The sequence below is a fragment of the Dryobates pubescens genome, chromosome 24 (genome assembly GCF_014839835.1).
Source record: "Dryobates pubescens isolate bDryPub1 chromosome 24, bDryPub1.pri, whole genome shotgun sequence".
Lineage (NCBI taxonomy): Eukaryota > Metazoa > Chordata > Aves > Piciformes > Picidae > Dryobates > Dryobates pubescens.
In genome coordinates, this window is record NC_071635.1 from 4153774 (window position 1) to 4170438 (window position 16665).

A 16665-nucleotide genomic window follows, 5' to 3' on the forward strand; every position below is an offset into this window, starting at 1 on the left:
AGCTTTTGGGGATAAACCCAGACAACAGGCTGCTCCAGATAATGAATCTCTGTCCCTTGTTTCTGTAAATAAAGACCCCAGGGAAGATATTCTAATATTCTGGAGACACCAAATGCTGGCACAGTGACTAATATTAGCTGTCTGAAAGGGTAAAATTGCAACATCATAGATATTAGCCCTCTGAAAGGGTAAGACTGGAATCTTCTAAATGTTAATAATTGCACAGTAGTTTGTTGATGTTACAAAAGACAAGAAGAAAGTAATCAATATAATTGGGAAATTATTGAATTTGATTAGGTCTGATGGTTTAGAGAAAATAAGTGTGTAAAAATAGATTGACAGCAGCATGATTTGTTCAAAATATTCATGTCATCACTTCAAGCCAGGAATGCTACCGTTCTGAGGGTGCTCTCTTGCCAAACCTCAGTCACTGCTGTCTTTGCAAAAAAAAATTACAGCACAGAGCTCTGGCAAAAAAAAGCAAAGACTCACAACTCCCTCTGAAAATGCAGCCTAAAGCACACCTCGACAAGAAGAAAACACATCAGAGTCAGATGGAAGAATTTCCATTCACTCAGCAGAACTCTCAGTAGACAGAGGCTCCTTACAAAAGCAAAATAAGGCTTTGTTCAGCTCCTTTTCCTCTAAATATCAGCCTCTGGTACTGCCATTGGTTATTCTAGGATTTGCTGAATATCTGAAGAAGTTATTTAGTGGAAATTATTTGCATTATGAATGTTATGTACTACTGTTATTAAACAGCCAAATTTAATGTGCTTTCCATGGTACAGCTGAACATTCTACTTGCCATATACACTCTTCCTTTAACCAAAGCTACTGCAGGAAAAAAACCTCTCTCTTCTATAATTGAAGAGAACTAGAGGAGAGAAATAACTCAGCCTCCAGTTGTGTTATTTAATTAATGCTGTCACTTCTAATTAAATTGCTGGCAAAGCACTGGGGAAATGCTATCACTGTGATACCAAATTTCTAAAACAGGAATTCCTTACTCTCATACTGTATTTGCCCACAGCCCTTTCAACTTTCCAAGACATCACAGCCAGTGCACTATGAGGAACAATTTCATCCCCAAAAGGGTTGTCAAGCCCTGGGAAGGCTACCCAGTGCAGTGGTAGAATCCCCATCCCTGGAGGGATTTAAAAGCCATGCAGATGTGGTGCTGAGGGACTGGTTTAGTGGTGAATGTGGAAGTGGTGGGTTCATGGTCGGACTTAAAGGTCTTTTCTAACCTAAGTTGCCCTGTGATTCTGTGAAAGGTTGAGAGAGCTAGAACTGTTTTAGTTGAAGCAGCAGCAGATCAGGGATGACTGCTCAATTTGTAAAACACATGAAGAGTGACAATGGGCACAAACTGAAATACAGCAAGTTCCCTCTGAAAATCAGGAAACACTTTTTTTACTATGAGGGTGACCAAGCATAGGCACAGATTGTTGAGTCTCCATCTTTGGACCCAAAACCCATCTGCACATGGGCTTGGGCAATCTGCTCTACACAGCCCTAGCAGAGCAGGGGCATTGAACCTTCAGTTACCTTCCAACCTCAGCCATTCTGTGATTCTGTGAGCCCTCAGTGTGAAGAAGGCTTAGACGATGGATATCCCACACCGGCTCACTTATGAACATTTGGCTTCTTTGTCTTCAAGTGCAACTGTATCAAAAGGAGATGATCCCCATTCCTTGAATGGGAAGTTGTAGACATTTTTGAGAGAGGATTCTGAAGTCTGAACTGATACTAAACCAAGCTTTTCAATACCCATTTCAAAACCCAACTACCCATTTAATGCCACTACAAGAACCAGTAAGAGCACATGTATTCCTAAAGCCCTCTCATTTCCTGGTATATCAAGATTCCACTTGTGCAACCTAGCAGATGTTTCCCACGTTAGGAATGCAAAGAAGTTTGCTGCTTAAGTAATTTTTCATTTATTAACAACACCCTGACTAATCTGCCATGAATCTCCTGCTGTAAGATTTCCAAAGTAGTTGTAACCACTCCACACCTGTACACAGTATTATTTTCTGATTGCATAGGTGAAAGCAAGCTGTTAGCTAAACAGAATGTCCATCATGACAAGACCTCACTGTCATGGCAACCAGGTTTAGACTGACAGGGGAAAAACACAGATTATGAAGGGGACTGATGTTCATTTCCAACACTTACTGTTGCACCTACTAAACAGAACATGCAATAACATCTACCACAAATACAGCTAACCAGATTTTCCTCTGCAGTCTGGACCTTTTTTAGCTTCTCAGGCAACATAAAGGGGAGAGTGCCTGCAAAGAATCAGGACATTCTCTTTTAAAAAGGAAGGTCTCTATTTCCATCTTTGTTCAAAATGTTTACTTAAATTAACATATCACTGATAAGAAAGTATTAAACTAAGGAAGCCTTAGTACATTGAGTAGCATCATTAGTCTAGACAAACCTGAAGTTAGCTGACTATCTTTAAAGCACACCAGAGCTAAAGTAACTTTCACAATCACCAAGTCCTAAGTAGCTTCCTTGCACCACCCTTTCACTTCTGCATAATGAGTAGGACAAACCCCTTCATGCTACGCAGCAGACGTGAGCGACAGTGCCATGGAAAACATTACTCTGAATTGCCCAACTTTCACATTCTTAACCTCTGATTCATAACCTGTGTTACTGCTGAACTATGTGCAAGAGTTATTATGCACCATATATAAGGGCAGTTGTCTCCAGTCTTCACCCACCCAGCTTACGCAGGGATGATTCTGCAAGCAAAGCTAGTGCTGCACAAGGTAAATAAAGAGAACCCAGCCGTGGCCTGGAGGTGTGATGCAGCCCCAAACCTTGATTACCACAGGAAATGGCAGTAGTGCAGTTATCTTCTCCACAACGCCCACTGATGTCAGCACATGGCTGAATTCAGTCCTGCTCAAGGATGAACACTCTTAAAAAGGTAGATTTTTTTTTTTTTAAATGAAGAATTCAGAAGAGCTCTTACTCAGAAAAGAGCTAATCAGCACCTCAGTAAACAATGGCAGGTTACTTGCACCCTTCTTTGGCAGAGGGCCAGTCACTGGAGTCATTATTCTGGGAGAACTCTCCCTGATGGAACTGATCCATAGCGTGCAAATTATGAGTCATGCCACAAAAACTTGGCTCCTATAGTTGTTTCCCATCTAATTAAAATTCACTCAAACATCCTACAATCTGTCTTTTACCATAACAATATCAATACCCCTCTTTGCTGCCAAAAGACTGTTTCAGCACCACAAAGTGGCTCCAGAGGTAGCACATACACAGAACACTGAAAGTGACACTAGAAATCATCTCATTTATTGCCTCTCATCTCAAAGGACCCAGTTTGAGGCAGTGAGATCAGTCTGCTGCTTGTTTTCTGTGTTTTGCTCGTTGTTTGGGTTTTTAAGCAGCAGAAGTACAGTGTAAAAGAAACACTTATGCACCAAGCAACTCTTTCCATATATTTCAGGCCAGCTTAGAAGATTTGTTGAATGTGGCTTGCCTTCAATTTCCTCCCACAGGGTTTGTAAAACCCCTTCTGTTGCCTTTTATTTTTAATTGGATGTTCTGAAGCAATGTTTAGTTCATTTATCTTTATTGGTTTTATTTCTGCTTTACCTCTCTTGAGAATTTCCTCAATTGCTGCTTTTTTTAAAATGCAGTCCAAAGATACCAGTGAAGATTTGGTGACCTGTGCAACTATCAGGCATACAGGAACAAGACAATATTCCCTTGCAAAAAAAGATCCATTGGGCTTGTCTCTTCATACAGCCACGCGGATCAGGCTACAACCAAGCCAGTGTCACTGTCATGTAAGATGGTCATTAAAATGAATTGACAATAAAAGTTCCTTCAGCATATGCTAACAACAAAGAAAAGAGGTAAAAATACTCAGTATTATTGTCCTGGCATTTGAAGAAAAGAAAATATTAAAAAAATAGTCATCATCATCATAAATAAGTACACAAAAAGTAAACCCAACATTCCTACTGAAACCAGAAAACTCAATCTTTTAATCTCTAATATAATTAAAAACACAAGGGAAGAAACAACCCCACAACAGCTATACAACTCAACAAAGGTTTAATTTACAAGCCTATGTGCTCACAGAACCAGCTTTGCCTTTAAAACAGGCTCACATGTTCTGCTATTTTAAATTAGTGCTCTGTGTTATCAGAGTTAACTAATAATTAAAATCCCAATCCGTGAGCACTTCCTGCTTAAAGTTAAAAACAAACTACAACCCAGAAAACCCCCAGAGACATAGGGATGTTGTGTACATATAACAGAGAAAACAAGGTACAGGAAGAACACGAGTTGTACCTTCTGTTCCATATCCAGCCTTCACACAGGTGAGCAATAGCTGAAGGTTCACCAAGCTGGATGAAGCTATTGACACCTAGTTATGCTTGGTTACAAGTCACTCAGCAACCAGCCTGGCTGAAGAGAGAGGAAAACTATCTGCTATGTCTCTTGTACAGAAACACATGGCTCAAGAGAGCTGCTGAATCATTTAGAGAAGGGGAAAGCTTTTCCTAACATTGATGGATCTTAAATTCAGTGGATTGCATGCACAGGAAAAGCATTAATGACTCCCATATATGAGATACAAGCTGACAGCACATTGGTGTTTCTACTTACCTCACTGAAGGCTAGAAAGCTACAAACTGGAAAGCAAAAGCAGTGTAAATGCTGTTCTTTAGGCCTTTAAAAATCCAGAAGCAGGAAACTGACTCTTCTGTTACTAGCAAGCATCTCATTCCAGAGCATACAGATTTCTCATCATCTGTGATGTGCAAATGATGCTACTAATTGAATTTTAAACATTAGCCACTGCTGTATTTCATTCACAGTTTTGACCACAGCTGTCTTCTTCCTGACCTGTGGCTGTTCCCAGTCAAGCTGTCACACCGTGACCATTACAGCAGAGCTGTAAAAGAAATTATGCTAGCATACAAAAACATTTGGGGATTGTCACTTTACTATAATGATTAACTACAGCAGAAGAAAAGAAACCTTGAAAGTACTCTTTGGTTTAAGCATGTTTTAGAACACCAGAGATACAGCAGCTAGGGATGTGGAATGTGTAAAGATAAAATGACTGAACAAGAGCGAAGTGTGAACTCCAGTGTCAGAAGCAGCAGAAAAGGCAAAAGCAACCACAGACGTGTCAAAAGCACAAGGAATGTGAACAGATCCCAAGGAGTGCTTGACTGCAGTGCTGAAGTAGTAACCACTGAATGGCTTCCACTTCACCTATGCACCTCAATCTAGAGCTGGAGCAGACTCGAGAGTATTTTCAGGCATTGCAGATTCTGTATCCACTGTGAAACTGCCTTTTCATCGTGTAAGATTAAATACTGCCAGATGCCTAGAGTGAGAGAGATACTTTCCTGTTATCTAGCACCACACTGACAACTTGTTACTAAACCCACTCACTGATAGCAAATTCCACAAATCCACTTAGTGGGACTAAAGAACGACATAACTGTTCCTACCATCTGGTACAGCAAGTTTTCCAGCTTTAACAAAATTGGTTTTCTTCTTGTCCCAGCTAATAGTGCTGAACAATCCTTTTGGAGTCAGGCTTCAGGGCTGAAGTGACGAAGGTCTTAAGTACAGCCAGGGAATATGCCTCCTCTGGAGAGTGCAGAGACTTGACCAAAATTAATTATGGATAATGAAGTCCAGACTGTTTCTTTCAACTTTAAAATCACTTCAGACAACCACCTTTTGAGAAGCATTAAACAGAAACTGCAGAAAGCTACACACACAGACAATTATCACTCTCTCCTTAGATGTAGGGTATGCAGTGAAGTATCTCAATCTCTTCCAATTTTGGTAAGAACTGCAACAGCTTCTGACTCAGTTGATGGGCAAACGTGAGGAAAATTAATCAGCACAAATTTGAAGGGAATAACCTGGGACTGTGTATGTATAAAAAATAAATAAATATTTAAAGGGAGACTCAGACTAACACAGGAACATCTGCCCCCACCCTCACTGCTTCCACGGAATAGCAGTTGTACAGACAGTTACACAGAGAAAGGCCTGGCCATTAAGAATTTAAACAAGCAAGACCTTCCTCTCTGGGAAATTAAAACTCTGAAAACTCAAGCAACAATTTAACAGAAAGAACAACTGCAAAGCTCAGTTATTTTAGTGACACAACCACTAAATGGTCCTTTAAAGAATGCATTAACTCAAGGGCATTTTCAGCAACCCTGGTGTAAATGCAGTTTTTGGTAATGTTGTGATATTCCTTTCCCATTTTTATCGTTGTTTTACAATGGTATAAATACTTCTCCCCGAGCATGAATTTTTGGTATATGTTTTAAGTAGACCACACTCTTAACATTGCAGCTTCCATAGTATCTGTTCTGTCCTTGGAGCTTCCACACATCTGATTGCAGTACTCATGACTGTGTAAATTCTGTAATGAAATACAGAATTTCCCAGCTCCAGTGATTTAAAAGGCTGAATTCAGAAACCGTGCTCCTGAAAAGAGCTATTTTACAGCTTCAGGTATAAGCAAAAAGTGTTTTAAGAAGCTGCCACCCACTATCTGCAGTTTTAGCAACTCATCTTTTAAGATTAAGAGACACACTTATTTTTATCCACTTAGTATCTTGGATAGATTACGAAAATTAGCAGCTTGGCTGCGAGTAGCACATTACTTTAAATGTGCAATTGCTTTGTCAAAAAGCAAAACAAAAATGTGTTAATGAGCCTTGTGTTTTCAGTAGCTATGTACCCACAGGAACATTTTCATATGCAAAGGCTGAAAGGAGCACTGAAATATTTCAGCAGGACTTGCAAGGACTCACAGCTTGAAGTGGAAAGCAAATGCAACTAAAGAGAATCGAGAGAAATGGATGGTCACAGCCCTTGCTGAGCACTCCCAAGCAGAAAACATGTAGACTTTTGAGGGAGGCACCACAACTGTGACCCTTGAGTCATTTCCAAGAACCTTCAGACATTCTTGGGTTGATTGTTTTACTCTAGAACAGAGAATTTTAGGGAAGTTAGACATTTTGCAAGTGACCTTTGAAACTCAACACCCATTACTTTCAAAATCACGAGAGATTTAAGAACAAGTATCACCAACTGCAGCCCTCTTGCTCCCTTTCTCCTCTTCCGTTTGTACCACAAATCACACTTAAAAGTTTCTACTTTGCTCTTGCCAAATATATCTCCAGATAAGCCTCAAAATCTTCATTCACAAAAATCAAGGTTTTCTTATAATCAATTGTTTTATTACTTGATGTTTACCCCCCCAAACTCATGATGAAAAAATAGAGAAGAATGGAGGCTGCTCTTTTTGTTACTGTTTTGGGGGGTTCCCCCATGTTCTTTATCATAGTCCATGGCTCCAGAAAAGAACCAATCGGAGGCAGCTTCCCTCCACTCCCTCAGCATTTTCCCTGCCATTAAGCACCATATAAATTTTAGTCAATGAGGCAGTGCCTGGTTTTTCATTCCTCTATACGCCTCTAAACTCACTCACAAATACTGCACACACCACTCAAAGTTTCAAACCTGACTATTGCTAGCAAAATCGTGGAATCTCAACGCTGAGGAAACAAAGTCACAGATTTATAAACATAAATTGGGATTTTAGGCTCTAACTTCATGTTTAAAATTGAAACCACAATGAATAAATCCAAGATTTAATGCCAGAAATAAGGCATTCAAGCCAGGAAACACCTGTGTTAAGTACAACCAGGGCCACACTCCACTTGCTAGCATAACAATGCAGATATTGTGGCACATTTTATTTTACTGCTTTGATCACCCTTCGAGAGGAGCTTTATAAAAATAATGGAACAAAAGAACTTGCATTCCCTTGGCTTCTACATCCACCCAGTCTTTGAGCAGAACTAAGACTTCTTTGAAATGCAGACTCATCCCAGGAACTCAGGTTGTATTATTACCAACACAAAACCTCAGCAAATAAAATTGCATCTTTACTTCTATTTCCACCTGCAAACAATATTCTTTGTGCAACTAACTCTTCCTAATGTAAGGAATCAGGCTGGTACTTTTGCTGCTTATGCACAGAAGCAAAATGACAGATGAGTTTGACTGCAAATCCCTTCACTAAAAGCAGGTGTGAAAAGCAGAAGACATTATTGCCCCTTGAAATAGCATTCTTGATTAACATGCCTTATTCAAAATACTCTAATATTAATCAAATTACTCTCACCAACTTTGAATGTGCTCAGAATGAGGTATGAGCCCTAAAGCTGCTTTTGAACAACCTAATTGGAGAACCACTAAGAACAGTCATTCTCTCATTTTTTAAATACTGAAAGGTGAGGTAAGTCCCAAACACTCACATGTTTTTTAAATGCAACCTATTTCAAACTGCCATTTGAAAAATACATAATCATAGCTGCCTACAATTACAAAATGACATTTCTCATCCTGCTGACCACATGAAGTCACCCAAGGGCAGTCTGAAGCACTTCCAGGACCAAGCACAGTACTGCTAGTTGAGTTAAGGTGCCAAGCTTGGTCAGAGGGCTGATCAAATATTACCACACAACTACATCGCATGGCTCTGCCTCACTTCACTTGAACGCCCTGCAGCTGCCTGACCCAGGCTTTCTTCCCTTCCTGAGAATTAACCCTCCCAATGTGTACACAATAAACTTTCTGCACTGCACCAGGACTGGTGCACAACTTCTAAACCAGCTGTGTTGACAAGGAAAAAGCAGAGGGCATGTGGTCACCCTGCTGAAGATAATTTTAATTTCCTACTGCCAGCATCTCAGCAGATGTGTGACACTGGAAAGCTTCAACTGACAGCTGTTACACTGGCATGTGATAGTTCCCTCTTTACTGAGCTTCAGGTAATACTTATGGTGGCTTAGAAAGTGTTTGAAAAACATGGACATGCAGATGAGATCAAAAGGCAGCAAAGCACAGAAAAAGTGACCTAGAAGAGAAAAGAATGGCTGACTGAAAGCCTGCAGAAAAACCAGCTCCTGCCTCCAGCTTCAAGAAGGAAGAGCAGTGGTTTTGAAGCAGGGCAATAGAGTCAAAGCAGCTCCACTGGTCTTTCATCCCTAATCAAGAGAGGTGAAGTTTCACCACTCTCCTGAGCACCTCCCTTTTACTGTCATTACAGATTGCTAAGTAATACCTGTAAAACCAGACAGATTTTGAAATACACAGAGAAACAATTTCAGGATTCCATCACATAAAGCAGCATTATCCACAGATACCAGCCAAAGTTGCTGACATCCCTACAGATTCCTGTTCCTAATCCTGAAGAGGGGGAGGTAGTTTGGGGCAATTACAGTTGGCTTCATTTTCACAACCAAGATCAACTCATCTTTCTGCCAGTCAAGGAAGGGATACATTCACCTTGACTCACCTGCTCTCAACAACCTCTGAATCCACTCATGACTGACCCCTAATCCCACCACACCAGGTGTCAGAACTGAGAGAGACTGCTGTCAGCAGCGTGTTGTCTTTCAGATGTACAGAATATCTCAGCTGCACACAAAATAAAACATTATTTTAAACCAGAAAATCCCTGCATCACAACCTCCCCCCAAAAAAACCAAACAGCCCCAACAAACACAACAAAACAAAAAAACCCACACCACCAGCAACTTTTTGACCAAGTGCACCCTGTAGGTCTCAAGTTAAGCATGAAACAAGTTGATTTAGCACGTGAATTGCTGACCACAACTTGCATGCTGTCATTTCACTGAATACAATCTCTTCTAGGAAAGACGAGACGTAACTTCAGTTAAGAGGGAAAAAAGCTCTTCTGGATTGCCTCAGAGATGATACATCTTGAAACTTCAATAATTCAGCTACTAAATATTGGAAGGTCACAGCTTCTCTTTAAAAAAATCCCCTTACAAGTGCCACACTAAGGATAACACCAAACACAGGGGAAATGGTGTCACTGAGGTCTACACCATAAGAGCCTTTGGATCCACACTTTTAGGAAGAAATTCTTGACAGTGAGGGTGGTGAGACACTGGAACAGGTTGCCCAGGGAGGTCATGAATGCTCCCTCCTGAAGGTTTTCAAGGCAACTCACATACAGTTGACCTGTAATAAGTACTTTAATCCAAACTCAATTACCTAAGAAAATCACTTTGAAAATAATACAGTAATTTAAACAGTGATGTCCATTTTCACTCAAAAAGTAATCAGACCACCATTTATCCAGAAAACAACAACACTACTTTTTCATTTGTTCAGGTTAAAATAAAGTCATCCAACAGAATAAAAAAAAGCCATAAAAAGCTGAGCCAGTTGTAACCTGCTGTTTGAATGTCACTTATGGTATACAGCATTATGTCCTGCCACCAAAGTGATAGAAAGAGACTAATGCAGACATATGGCCAGCTGATGTGACTAAATTATTAATTTATATATAAATTATATATGTACACCATCTATATCAGTAAATTAGTCCAATCACTTTACTCTGGCAGAAGATAAAAATGAACTACTAGCCAGAAGAAGAGGGAGAACTACTACCAGGAGCTGAAAGATAAACAGCTTCAGATGAAAAATGAACTTCTCTGGTAACAAAAGCACGACAGACCAAAGTGTTGTGCAATATTGGCAACAGACCACACTGCAGACAAGGCCCACAGAAAGTAAGATGTGAAAACAGGCCATTTAGACCAGAGGCAGGCCAAAAAGCATTCAACACACTGAAGTTTCCCAGACAAAAGCTACAAAGAGTCAGAAATAAGATTTCATTTCTCACTGCATAAAAGATGTGGCTGTTCTGACTGCACATTTCAATTCTTTTTGCCTGAAGCTGCCAGTGTCTGACTGACCCTCATCCATTTTATTCCAGAAAGTTTTGTTTGATATCTAGCACCAACACCTCGGTGAAAGGATGAATAGAAATGACTCTTTAGTTGTTACATGTATTAACTTCAAACAGCCCAAGTTCTGCCCTCTTGAATTCATACAGGAAAGAGGACACTGCTGTTCGGCTCCTAATTATCTGAAGATACTTGCAGGCTATTTGAGGAATTAATAATTTGTACAATTGCTAACACAAACTAAAAGGGATGAATCCTTCACAAGAACACAGAGAGCATATTACTAAGGTAAAGAGTATACCCAGAAAGTGCTGCTCATCAGTTAAACACAGTCTTGGAGTGTTTCCCAGCACTTCAGAAAAATACCTAGTTACAACTCTTCCTGAAAAATTAATGGCGTGTTTGCAGGCAACCACAGAGTTTATTCTGAGTCACAAAATTACAATAAATAACAAACTTGGTGAGAACTTCAACACTCCATAAACTGAACTACATTAATTAAGTAGAACTCTGTTACTAAAGCATTAATTAGGAGGCATGGATGACATCACACCACAGTTCATCATTCAGAAATCACCTGCATTTTGCTGTCAAGTGAGCCAACAGTTTCTGGGATAAGTCAAAGTTTGGAATTTACATTTAAATTAGTCTCTCTCCAACTCTCCTCTTAACATGTTTTTATTTTACCAACACAAACATTTTTAATACCTGTGAAATACCAGGGAATTGCTATAAAATAATTTATTTGTTGTTTGGATTAAAATGCAGTAGTTTAGACATGCTTAAATGATCAAGTCTGCTACAGAGGACCTTTGAGAATTAGTGTGGTCAAAACTTCTGCTTTTGGAATAGACTTGGATAAGTGCCATACAAAGTCTTATCATTCAATTGCTTCACAAACTTAATAGGAAGTAAATAAGGAGACAAGTTGAAAGTTCAACAATTTGTAGCTGAAGACCCACGGCAGAAAAATAACCAAGAAACACCCCTCCAAATCTGTCTGAAATGCAAACCACTTCACAACTGTTAACAAATGATACATCCCAACTGCAGGTAAGCTGCTCTGGCTTTCAATTTCACCTAACCTTCTTTTCCTGGCCTACAATAATTTTTTAAATTTCTTTGGTTACTAGCAGAATGAAGAATATTCTGATCTGCTTTCAGATAAGGAGCCCTTGATCCAAAAGGAAAGAAACTGTACATGAAGAATATTCTGATCTGCTTTCAGGTAAGGAGCCCTTGATCCAGAAGGAAAGAAACTGTACATGAAGAATATTCTGATCTGCTTTCAGGTAAGGAGCCCTTGATCCAAAAGGAAAGAAACTGTACATAACTTGGTTAAGTAATTACCTTTTTTTTTTTCCTCTCCATCCAGACTAATGAACTAGATGGTTCCAGAGGTTGGACTAGACGATCTCCAGATGTTCTTTCCAACCCCTACCAGTCTGTGATTCCGTGAATGCAGTAGTAAGCAATGTTCTGCTGTACAAGGCAGGTCAGCTCAACAGACTTCTCCTATGTAGTTCTGAACGTTCACTCGTACATACAACATCTCTAAGTTACACAAAACTAACCAATCTTGGCTCATGGTGCTTTTAGCTTAAATACTCTTGTATGCACATACTGCTATAAAAAAGATCTCAAATGTTGTTGGTCAATATTTGATTCACTGGCTTCACTTCATCTAAACAACACAGCTAAAATGCTTACCCCTTCCAAGGCCACAAAATAATTTTTCAGCAACTATTTTACAAGGTAATAAACTTCAGAAAATTTTAGAGCTATCATTTTGCAGGTTCATAGTTTTTCCTCCACCAAGCTACTCTACATTTCTGGGAAGTCAAAACAGCAACTGGACACTGAAGGGCCGCCTGCATGTCAAAACATGCCTGAAACTCATTCCTATGTACAACTGGGTGCAAGCTGTTGCCTGAAGACCATCCTGCTGAAGCACAGAAAGTGTGTTACTTGTGCGTGCAGCAGTACAGAGATAATGGAGGGAACCAACTCCTATACAAACATCTCAATTCTTGTGTAAGATTTCTGCCACTTTGGCTCTATATGTAAGCTTTTATGACTAGAGTTCTTCCTTTATTTAAATAAAATGTTATGGGTTTCCAGTTCATTTGGTAACCTTCATGCAAAAAATGTTGTAACTGACTAAACCCCTTGCATTGATCTGTATTCGCTCTCCTCACAGAATGAACACTTGTAATTACTGAAACCAAATGATCAGTGCTTTACTTTAGGGTATGTGCTTAGCTTGATATTATTAAGGAATTCATTTGTCCCATAATTCTCAGCCTATCAGGAGACTTCAAAAGCTGAGAGGTTTGGGTACCTTTGGCACAGCATCAGTGTTTCAACATCCGATCCGGTGTCTCCTGTACGTAAACAAGAGACTGCCACAAAGAAATGCAAGTTGACAGCCCCGGTGTAAGGGAAGCAATGACACAAAAACACAAATCAAAAAGTATAGACAATGCAACATCACCACATGTAACAAATGAGCACTTAAAACTCCATTTCATTTAATTATAAAAGTAGTTTATCTGGAGAGCATTTTAGTCATGTCCCCACTTGACATGTTCATAGCTATTTTAAATACAAACAAGCTTAAAGAAAACACATGGCAGTTATTGTTTGCTTTGACGTTGTTAAGCAACTGGAAGTTTAACAGGTTTCTACAGCCAATTAATTGTTCATCCTAACTTCACAGAAAGCAAGATCAATGGGTCAAATCCTCAAATAGCTTTAAGCTCCACACATAAGGCTTTGCTCGCTACTACCGAAGACCGCTCTGGAAATTTCTCACAGGTAAACCAAAACAAGACTAAAAAAACCCATCCTTTTTACTGAGTTTCCCTTCTGCATTTGTACTTTGGCTTTTTCAGTGGAGCAGAAACACAATCCTCCAGGAAAATATAAGCTCCTCTGATGTAGAAATCCATCAGCAAATCCCATTGAAAAAGCAGCAGCCTATCTGAATTCACTATGCCGTGCTGTACAAAAGCTGGAGCCGAGTACAAATAAAAGAAATCACTTTGCTCAAGACCACCATAACTGGGACTGCTTTATGTTAGTGTGTGAATGAGTGCCAGCAATGAGTGACAGCTTTATGAGCTTTATTTTTACTCTGTTAAACCATAGAGGGAGAAGAGCCATCACTATATATAACACATTACGATAGCTTAGGAAAGCAGAATAGGAAATAAAGTTTGGTTTAGTAAGAACACATTACACCAACTTACCAGGTGACAAGTCAGAGTAAAGTCAGTGTTCCATGATTAAAAACTCGTTTAAAATTAGTAAAAGTTCTCCATCACACTTCAGTATTGGTTCAGAGTCCAATAATGTGAGATACAATCAATCATCTCTCACAGAAAAGTGAGAGCCTAAGTTTAACCTTTCACTTCTAAATTACTTAGATAAACAGATGAAATTTAAACATGCTTACCTTTTCCAAACCCCATCTTCCACCTTCCTTACCTCCATTTTTTTTCACTATTAAACTGCTTCAAGAACTTTGATTTCCAGCTTCTCTCAGAGAGAATTCCAGGCTCCAGACCAAGAGCTTGTTTAATGGGCTGGGTACTGCACAGATAGCACTTCTATTTAAAGATGCATTTTTAATTGCCCACTCATATCTCAATTCAACATATCTGCCCTTAAGGGTCACGTGTCAATATTTCTGCTTATAGATCAAATCAGACAGTTCAAAAGGTTTAATGGGATGCAGAAGTATGGATTCCAGACAATAAAATTGTCCATCAATAACAACGAGCTTTTACTCCATCTCTTTTCTAATGGTTCTAAGAATAAGAAAAGAATAATCTGAGTTTTAGCAGATAAAAGTAAAATGTGTGTTCTGATGGCAATTAAACATTGTACATTTGTGTATCTACTATCTAATTATTTGTGAACTAAAGCTTCAGCACATCAGAATGCTCTCAAAAGGATGTTCACAAAAAGGCCACATTTGGCTTTCACTGCTAAATCTTAAAAGGAAGTTGAAATCAACAGCTGAAGAAAAACCAAACATAAATGCAGCAGCAAAACCTGAAAGAACTGACTGTGCTTACTGCTATACAGTAGATAAACCTAGGAGTGAAATAAAATAGTGAAGATTCAAAGGGAAAACACCACCAGCAGAAAACCACTGAAAGGCAAGTATTTCAGGCCTGGACTCAATGGGGACAACTCAAAAGGACTGGGATGCCACCCAAGGATTTGGATCAGGTTGAAATATGGAGGACTTTTACACTCAGAAAACCTTTCAGGACTACTTCAAATCAGAGGATTTTGCTTAGCATGTTTCACTACACTCCTGCAATTTCCCAACTTCACTAATCTCTGCACCTCCCAATTTGTTCAGAAAAGGCTTCTGCTTCACCTAATTATCCCAAAACAAGCATTTCTGTCTTATCCATGTCAGAAGTTAACAAGATGTTCACCCAGAGATATCTAGCCTCATTGACAAGTATAAACCACACAGAATTACTCTATCCAAATTCGTTAGCCATTCTTTGCCATATTCTGCCAGTGCAAGAGAAATAACCAAGAACAAAGCTGCTGGTTTAACAGTGAAAGCTCACAAAGAGACCATGTATGGGAAGCCTAAACACACACAAGTTGACTTAGTAGGTGGCATCAGTGAAGCCTTTCTTACATTCCTGCTTCTAAAATAAGTCTTTCAGGGAAAAAAAATAACTTATTTTTATACACACACATATATACTTCCTAATTGTGCCAGGAAGGTAAGAGCAGCTAGGCTAGACTTCTTAAAATTAACTTAGTATTAATAGTTTAGCAAATTCTTTAGGAACAGTTTATGCACAGAATAGCTGCAGAACCTCTTCAGAAGATCTGTATGTCTGTGCAGTGACTAATGATAGCTTACAGGCACACTTAAGTATGGAAGGAACAGCAGCCAGAATATTTAATGTGAAAATGACCTTAAGCTACTACATGAGAAAACTCAATGAAAACTGCAGTGATAATTTCTGCTTTCTAGTTAAACAGCATTTGCAGAGATTGTTGTTTTTATCTTTTACACATGCTTTTTACCATCCATCCAAACAGCATCATCTGGTAGGTACTGAGTTTCTTCTGAAGAGATGGTCACATATAAACATATACTAGGTAACCACAGCAGAAAAACAGCCTTTGCATATCATAATAATATGCTTCCTAGTATGAATGTGTTCTTGTAATTCTGTGCAGCACAAGGACATTTTCTATACCTTGAAGGTTGATTACATGGTGTCATGGCAAAGCATCACATTGAAAGTCAAGCAGCTAACAAGCTTTCACAGCTTTCCAGCATAAGTAAAAAAATCCATGTTCTTGTTCCTCATCCTCTCTATCTACTCTTTTCTCCTGCTGCATTTTCTTTGTGTTCACAAGCCACCTCTGTCTCATGTAGAACAGAAACGTAGGAAGAGAGGTGAAAATAATCCAGCAGGACCACTGCTCACGCAAATACTTTCCAGAATCTGAATTTTGCAAGATGTTCACATAGAGATAGTCTGTGTGTGAATTTCCTCAGCAGCACAAGGAGCCTGTAAAAGCCTAAATAAATACCTATTGCAGCCCTCTGAGAAGACATAGGTTGCTAATGCTGTACCTATAAATACCTTGAGTGAATAGTTGTGAAGGAAAAGGCTTGTGCAGGACAACTAAGGAGCTTATCAGACAGAGATAATCCCCTTCAGGAACACGCAAAGACACTGAGAAAGGTGAACAAGCATTACAAGATCTTTATTTTGTGGAGAACATGTGGCACCTCTGTAGCTGCAGATCTGAAAGCTAGGAACCATGGCAAGCATCCTGTGTCAGACTTTCA

The 16665-nt window shown here is 39.3% G+C and overlaps 1 protein-coding gene across 33 annotated transcripts in view; it reads right to left on the reverse strand.

Moving 5' to 3' along the window:
• CAMK2D (calcium/calmodulin dependent protein kinase II delta) overlaps positions 1-16665 on the reverse strand; it is a 128542-nt gene that overhangs the window by 92847 nt on the left and 19030 nt on the right. The gene's annotated exons all lie outside the window — the stretch shown is intronic.